Genomic DNA, 9,140 nt, shown 5'->3' on the forward strand with positions numbered 1-9,140 from the left:
TTATTCCAGTCTTCAGTGTCACACGATTCTTCAGAAATCATTCTTATTTGCTGCTCAAGAAACATTTCTGATTATTATTATCAATGTTGAGAACAGTTGTGCTGCTTCATATTTTTGGGAAAACTGATACATTTTATTTTTAGGATTCTTTGATGATTCTTCTTTGAATAGAGAGTGAATGAAAAGAACAGCGTTTATTTGAAATAGAAACCTTTTGTAACATTATAACCTCTTTACTGTCACTTTGATCAAATCTATTGCGTCCTTGATGAATAAATGTATTAAGAAAAATCTTACTGTCCCAAACTTGAGATTGTTAGTTATTTAGGACATGTGATATTGTTAATGTTCAGCAGATGGCGCAGCAAACACAGGCGCTGGCTCTACAGCACAAAAACTGCATCAAATGAATAGAAGCACCCGTTTACAGTCTAAACAGCTGTTGCGATTTATCAAGTGATTGAGGAGTGTTTGTGAGAGAACTCAATAAAGCTCTTTTGAAGCTGACGTCTTACAAGCCCGGGTTTTGACAGCTGTCTCGGCGTTTACTCGCGTCCCGCTCAAGATTCACATGCGTTCATTTCGTCTTCTGGGAACAAGCAGTGTGTGAAACATTGAAGCAGGATGTGGAAACCAAAGAAGTTTAATTAAACACGATTTCAACTATAAAAAAATCGTGCAATCTACATAATTTCAGTAATATTTTGTAAATGACAAATCAAATGCGTCGAAATTGATTTCCATTTGATGATGGCTACAGCTTCCATGCGTTCTTCATCATGGTGATGAAATACTCATCGCTGTCGACAGAAGCGCTGACTCCGCTGTAATAGTTCACAAACTCCTCCAGCGTCACCTGTTATGGGAAGAAACGACAATTAAGCATGCTATGGACGTGCAAACCTGTTGCTTTCAAAGATATAATTTTTATTAGGAGTACGCAGCACATTCTGATTTGCATCAATTAATAAAAATGTTCTACATTTACCCCCATTATGGTGGAGTTACCAGCACGACTAAAGAACGATAATCGCGTTTATATAAGCGAGCGCTGTTTTGTTGTCTGCCGCGCATTTAAAGAACGACTTTTAAAACTTTATCATCATCAGAAGTTAGAACTCAGCAACGTTCTGTTTATTCTAGAGGCGCACTGCAGTTGTGTCATCTGCCGCTTTAAATGCTCGCGCTCTTTAAAACAGGATGGGCTCTGATTGGTTGTAATTGTTTTTATCGTTCATCGGCTGGAGAAAAATCGTTCTGAAAGTGATTCTCCGAATTAGAACGACTTTTGAAACTTTCAAATCTTTATCGTTGAGTTAAGTGAAGCATCATTGCTCATTTGACATGCAAATTAAAGTCTTAATGTTCAGCAACAAAACATGCTAGATTGTAAACTTCAGAATTAAAGGGAGTCAGAAACATCTTCAAAAGTGGATTTTTGCTGAAAAAAAACCTAAAAAAAAAAAACCTGACTGACATTGTGAATGGATTTAAATGGAATAAATGTGACAAGGAATTAAGAATGTACAGTTCACTTTGCAATTAAAAATGATTAAAAAAAATAAGGTGATAAGCAAATTTTAAAAATAAGTGTAATTTCCAGTTATGTATAAATTCCTAATGTGGTTTATTTATTTATTAATTTTGTATAGATTAGATTTAGTGGAAGTGGCGATTATTATGAAAAGTTGGTTTCTTCGGCCTACACTTTTTTTTTTTTTTGTTAATATGTAAAATTATATTTAATATATTCAAATATGAGGATGTAAGGATGATGATCACAGTAATATTATCAAGTCTGCAGAACCTTATCAGACTGAAAATGCATCCCATATCTGAAAAACTGGAGGTACCTTTCCATCTTTGTCATATGGCGAGTCAAAGTTTTCCAGGAAAGAGCGGAAGACTTGTTCTTCTGTCCACTCTCCGCTCTTGTATTTGGGGTGATGTTTGCCGTTGTAGACACCCTGTAGATCTTCTATGGTCACGACTCCATCTCCTGTCTTATCAAACTTCTGAAAAGCCTGATCGATCGTCTGTTTGCGTGCGCTCGACATGGGAGGCTGAAGCAAAGAAACAGAAGCAGGTCGCATCGAAAAACACCAAAAAAACTTTTATGTGCCCTCAAAAAACACATTCTTACCCTTAAATTCTCAAGAAAAACTCATCAAAGTTGATGGTCCCGCTTCCATCCTTGTCCATCATGGCAAAGATCCGCTGTGCTCTGTCCCTCCCCACAGACACGCCGTAGTTCTCCAGCCCCTTCTCGAACTCCTGGAAGTTTAGAGATTTACTGCCATCATCATCCATAATGCGAAACGTCCTGGAAAGAATTTATATTCTTAGTTAAACAAACATATTTTCATAATTTCCACCCAAATCCTCTACCTATGTAAAAGAATTAACAGAAAGATGAATATTTAAAATACTGATTTATTACCTCACACTGTCCAGAAAATGTCCATGTCCCAAAATCCCTAAATTAAAAAGTATATTTCCTATAAAAATATATAACTAATTCAACTTAAAAACACAGTTCAGTTGCTGCCTTTCATCAAAACTGTCTGTACATATCATTTCAACTCGTTTTTTCGATCTTGAATATATCTGAATCTCAGTAACTTGAGTTAAAGCTATGAAAAAACAAGTTGCCGTGACTTATTAATCATATAATTTTTCACAGTGTTCTAAATTAGAAATGAGAATTTCTCTTAAAAGGCTGTTTTAAGATTTATTAAACTACATTCTAGTTTTTTCATACATTTCCATTTTTCAGATTCTCACTACTGTAATGCTAAACAAATAACATTTTATGTAAACCGTATTGTGAATAGTTTTTGTGCATTTTTAATATGTTGATTTAAACGAAGACCATTTACTGAATGCACATTAGGCTATACAAGAAAATTCTCTTTATGTACAATATAGTTTCTAATTTTTTTTTTTCTTTTGACTTTGGATGGAAATACGCCTTGATTTTGAGGTGAAGTATGACTTGTTTTTCCTGAGATTCATCCCATCACTGGATCAGTCCCCCTGGTGTAACCTATAAAGTTAATTATCCTGTTCAAGGGCACAGTGGTGATAATTCCTCATCAGCTTCAAGCAGGAATCAAAAACAACAGCTTTACTAATGCTGCACCTCAGTCTTTCTACGAAACCACAGACTCATACATTCACAGTAGATTGGTTTTTAATAAACTGGGGTATTTCTCTTGCCTTCCGAGACCCTTGATTCCCGCCGCGCCTCTCTTGAGGCACTGCTGCCTGAGCTCCTGCACTGCATCTGCGGCCATGGCCCCTCAGCTCAGTCCCGGTGGATCCACTTCAAGAGAGATTAAGAATGCAGAAATGCACTGAGGTGGTCCTCATGCGTCTCGTGGGCAGACAAGGAAGTGCTTTTATGTAGCGCCTTCTGTTGGCCTGGAAACATATACTCATAGGATGTAACCACAGCAACTGTAGTGTACACATAAACCGCCATAAAAACACAATAGAAACGACAGACTTGGCTATTTCATCTTTCTCTGTATGAGGAAAAAAGTCGAAATGAAAAGTTCCAGATTACTGACATCTGCCAGGCTATATTTTTATCATATTTATCAGACGTTTTTTCACAACTTAGTCACTTAGTCTACGTATCCGTTGTGAAAAAATAAACAAAGATAAAAACATCACTATACGACTTTTATTTAGCCTCGTCCTTTATGTAATTTCTGCTTTTTGATTTAGTAGAAAAAAAAAACGGTTTGATATATAGATTAAATCAAATAAATATGAAATACCATAGGCCTACCTGTCTTTTGCGGTAGTCTCTTGCGAAGTGTGTGCAGTCTCACGTGTTTCTCAGGTGCACCTGCGTGTTTTCTCCGCCCCCCAACGCAGCTCTCTTTTTTGATTGGCTGTAAGGCGTGTCAATCATTACCTTCTGCGTTCAGCGTCTTTATTAATCGATTATCGTCAACATTTAAAAAAAAAAATAGAAATAAAAACATATTCACATTACATTTTTACATTTATCTATCTATATTTATCATAGTTTCTTCCAAATACCAGAGTTAGTCGACTGCAATTATTTCTGCTGTTTTTTTTTATATTGTAAACCGATATCGAATCAATTCAAAGTGTAATAGCTACATTTCCGAATTTTTATTTACATTTGTATTAATGTCTAACTGAGTTTTACTCTAATAACAGTAACTGTATAACCGTTTTTAGGCGGGAGATGCATGATCACGTGATGCTAAATCGGCCTGAAGGAAAAAAAACGCGTTTCTCATGAAATTCAAAATATGGCAGACTTTTAACTGGTGTATTATCTGTATTTACCACGGTAAACTACGACACGTCAGTACAGGTAAACTGTCTATAAACAAACCCTTCTTCATGTCTGAGCTAGTTTGTAGTTTGAGTTTGTTGTTTTAGAGTAGGCTAGCTGTCAAAACCACGACAGGGAGATTCTCATGGAAATACATCCAGATAACCTTTCACCCACATTTTTTTTTTTTTACTGTAATTCCAATTCCCTTTCATTAATTCCATTTATTCTCAATGATAACGCTCATTTGTTTCACATTAGTAGTTTTGATTGTATTATTCTTAAAGAGGCCCATAGAGTGTTCTTAACACAGTTCACTCATGTTGTAAATAGCTGGAAAAATATTGATATTGTTTTTTTCTATTAAGACACTCACATTACAGGAAAAGCAGCTGAAATGCTTTTAAATTGCTTTCGTCTGGTGTGGAGTGAAAGTAACGGAGACAAACACCCCCAGTTTTTGTCAATTTGTACCACTTGGAGGAAGATTAGATTCTTGGACCAACTGAGAAATAGTTTATGCTTTCTTGTTTACTGTGTGTCAGTGGGTTGATGGTCTTAAACATAAACCGGACTTCTCACAGAGCATTAGAGGTTGTATAGAGTTATTGGTTTCATGGGCACAACAGTGATATGCACCAATGACGCTGCGGTCAGAATGAAGTGACCCGGATCTGATGGTCGTCCCACAATGGGTTAAATGTTTGGAGCCAATAGCAAGAGTTGTATTTGTGGTCATGTTGAAATCGTGCTTATCAAGCTGCTCTGGTGATGTTTTCTCTACCACCAGTTTGATTTCTGTACGTTTTCAGGCTTTTGAACACTTGTTCAAAACATTTCAGTTAATTATGTGATGGTAAAATCCAAATAATGTGTTAATTAACATGATTTTACAAACGTACTGAGCCAGTAAGAAGTATTCAGCCCCTTGGACGCTTTTGTTTTACAACATTTAGCCTCAGAAGAATAAATTAGGTTTTTTTTGACACCAATCAACAGCAAAATATTCTTTCATGTCAACACACATTGTACATCTGGCTGCTGAAGGGTTTTTTTTTCCCTTAATTGTTATTTAAAAACTGCTCAGGCTTGGTCAGGTTGTATGGTAGTTGTGTGTGAACAGCTTTTTATTATTATCATTATTATTATTATTATTAAAGTTCACCCAAAAATTAGCAATCAGATTGGGATCTGCAGCCATATTACAAAAAATGTTAGTAAGGCAATTTATGTTAGAATAACTTTTAGCTCTTCACTTGAGACTTCTTGCATTTCTTAATGATTGATTTAACTGCACTCCAAGGGATACTTTGTGACTTGGAAATCTTCTGGTATCCATTTCCTTCCTTGTGCTTTTCAATTATCCAAGCTGCTTAGATTGAGCTTTTTTTCCTTAATGGCGGATCTGCCACAGTACTGACTCACCACAAAGTTGGACCTACCAGATTGAGGTGTATTTATACTAGAATCAAGCCCCTTGACAACACGGGTGATCTCAATTTACCTGTTTATGATGGACCTCTAAACCCATTTGGCCCACTCCAGTGATGGTATAAATGTGTCATATTAAATATATATTTTGGACTTGTACATTCTGAGAATCTGTTTTTTCGCTTTGACGTCAACGAGTCGTCCACTTATTTCTGGTATTGTTTTAATTTTTACATTTTTTTTTTTTCGTCCTTACATCACCCCTTGCAGCAATCGCTTAAACATCAAAGCGTTGTAAACAAGATCTCTCCCACTAGAATTGAATTCTTCTGTTTGTGCCGTGACGTTGCGGCATTGTAAATCTGCCGTCTACACATTTTGTAGTGGAGCATAAACAGGAAAGTGAATTTAGAAACTCAAGACAAATAACCAACTTTTTATGTTTTGTTGTAAGCTGGGTATGTTTATTCAGCCGACTTTAGAAATTCCATTTGGCACAAGTGTAAAATAATAAATAAGTTTCTGTCTCCCTCGTGAAATATCTAAATATAAATGAAAAGCATTTCGCAATAAATACCGTTTATCCACAATACAGATGCATTGCATCGACATTTCTGCTGTTGGTGTGAAAAAAATCCAACACTCCCAAACGCTGATCATGATTAGTTGACATGGGAAACGTAACAACAACACACATACATTTGCATTCCTGTAATACTGTCGCAGTACTTTCAGTTCATTTGTACACACAAATACAGACACTCAAGCACTCCACTCCAATATAAATGGACAGAAGTAGAGTCACTGAACCCCTTGTCTTATCTGCATTAGCTTTTTCAGAGGGGGACAAAAACTTTTACATGCTAGGTGACATCTATAGTTTAAAGGAATAGTTCACTCAAAAATAAAAATTTGCTGAAAATGTCCTCACCCTCAGTCCATCCGAGATGTAGATGAGTTTGTTTCTTCATCAGATTTGGAGAAATGTTGCATTACATCACTTTCTCACCAATGGATCCTCTGCAGTGAATGGGTGCCGTCAGAATTAGCATCCAATAAAAACATCACAATAATCCACAAGTAATCCGCACCACTCCAGTACATCAGTTAAAGTCTTGTGAAGCCAAAAGCTGCGTGTTTGTAAGAAACAAATCCATTATTAAGACACGTTTAACTTCAAACAGTTGCTTCTGACTAAATAATCCATTGTATATATTTGTATTGGATATAATAATATCCATTATATTCAGACTCATTCTGATAGCACCCATTCACTACAGTGGATCCATTGGTGAGCAAGTGATGTAAAAGTGTTATATTTCTCCAGTTTTTGGGGAGAACTATTCCTTTAAGTAAATTTACAGATTTTTAATTCATTGTTTGCAATTTTTCCAAAACAAAAAATACATTTTTTATTTGCACAGACAACACTGGTACTGCCTTATCGAAGCGAGCGATCACCTTCTGTATCCAATTAGCAAGTTTAGACACAGTTTAATCGCTTACTAGGGTTCCACCAATGGCAGGGTGCCCTAAATTTCTAAAAAACAAATTGAAGACATGTTGTCTTGTCTACTGCTGATATTTCCACAGGGCAGGATGTACTGATTGTTTAAAGTTGAGTAATTCTTTGCACTTGGTTTGACGGTGTGTGGCAAGATCTGGGTAATTCCATTTTCATTCAGAAGGTACATTGCATTTTAATTTACAATTTAAATACCTAAATGACATAAATTTTCCACCTGAATTGAAATGTAATTGATCTGAGTAAAACGGCTGCATGCTCCATTAGCGGTTGCATTGTTTTTACAGTAATTCCATTAGCTCTGAAGGAAAGATGTGTTTAGGGCTTGACGGATCCTGGCGTGACTCCAATCTCATTTGTAGTTTTGTCCTTAATTACTTCAGTTATTCAGTCAGACCACAGTCTTTTTCAGTGAGAAAGAACAGCAAAGAATGAAGAAGCTATGTGAATGAATATAAGAAACGTAGTTGTAGATTATTATAATAATCTACGAACCAATTTGGGGATTGTGGCTCATTTGAAACAGACCAAATCCAACTATATCAGATTGTTCAGCAAGCTTTGTGTATAAACCAGATTTGTCCTTTTGTGTGTTCTGACTTGACAGACATGAAATGTGGTGTTATATACAGGAATTAAACCTGGAATGTATAGCAGTAAAAAGACTGGCTACACTTTTTTACAGCATGTTTCTGAAAGGCCAAGGCTAAATTTACTGCTTAATCCTGTACGTCTGAACATCTTAAAACTGCTTACAACTCCACCATTAGTCTCTTAAGCAGTTCATCTTCACACATACAATGATCAGTTAATTGCGTTTATGACAGATTTCATGCAATTAAACCAGACCAGTAACTAATTTAGTCCAGAAAAGAAAACATAAAAGCTTTTTCTGTGGAAGGGTGAAGCATGTGCAAGGTTCAAGGGGTTTAATGGCCTGATGTCATAGGAGAACCATTTTAAGATGCACAAAATTTAACTAAGTACCTGTTTGGCTTTAGAAAATTTCAAATGGGAAAATTTGCCCAGATCACATTTCGGCTATATATCTATATACTTTAGTACATTATTATTATTTTAAATCAATATAAATTATTGCCTGTCCAATTTTCTTTGTAAATATATTTTTCATGCCTCTCATTTGGTTCTAAAATGAAATTACCCATGTTCTTGACAGGTTTTGTGAGGTTTAACCCAATTTACTGTTGCTTTAGAACCCCAAAACCAATACTTTGATCTAAAGAATCAAGAATTTTATGAATTTTTGATGAACTTGTACAGCAGAAAATGGTTCTTTTGAGGACAGAACTTTGTTTAATGTGAAGTGCTACAAAGAACCTTTTATTTCTAACAGTATAATGTTCCATCTGCATAAATAAAGGTTACAATTACTTGTTCATAAATATGTTCAAGGATAATAAATGTATATGTTTGCTGATGAGAAGTACTAAACCTGGAATTACTTTCCAAAAGACAATGTATCTCAAGTATCATTGTCTAAAAGAATGTAAACATGAACGTGACCATGAGAAAAATGAACTTTTAAGATTTTTGAGGGACGACACCTTTGGGAAAACTTTTTAAGCTATAGTTTACCCTATTGGCTCTTGGAATTGGATTGCCTGTTCCTATTTAAATGTAAATATCAGGGTGTAAATTGTCTCAAGGACAGGAGAAGTTTGGATTGATCAGACATGCTTTGGCAAGGCTTTAAGGTCAAATTCAGGGGTTTGATGTAGTGTTTATACGTGTTTCAAGTGACAGTGTTGTTTTAGGTAATATCCATCCTAGGAGACTTTTGGTCGAGAAGCAGCATTTTCCTACATGTACATGTATACCTCTGATTCATATTTCTGACTAGCGTAA

At 35.7% G+C, this 9,140-nt stretch overlaps 1 pseudogene; it reads right to left on the reverse strand.

Annotated features, from left to right (window-relative positions):
* Nucleotides 1-262: 262 nt before the first annotated feature.
* Nucleotides 263-3,338, reverse strand: LOC122136276 (annotated as a pseudogene).
* Nucleotides 3,339-9,140: the final 5,802 nt, after the last annotated feature.

This window comes from Cyprinus carpio, chromosome B2 (genome assembly GCF_018340385.1).
Source record: "Cyprinus carpio isolate SPL01 chromosome B2, ASM1834038v1, whole genome shotgun sequence".
NCBI classification, from domain to species: domain Eukaryota; kingdom Metazoa; phylum Chordata; class Actinopteri; order Cypriniformes; family Cyprinidae; genus Cyprinus; species Cyprinus carpio.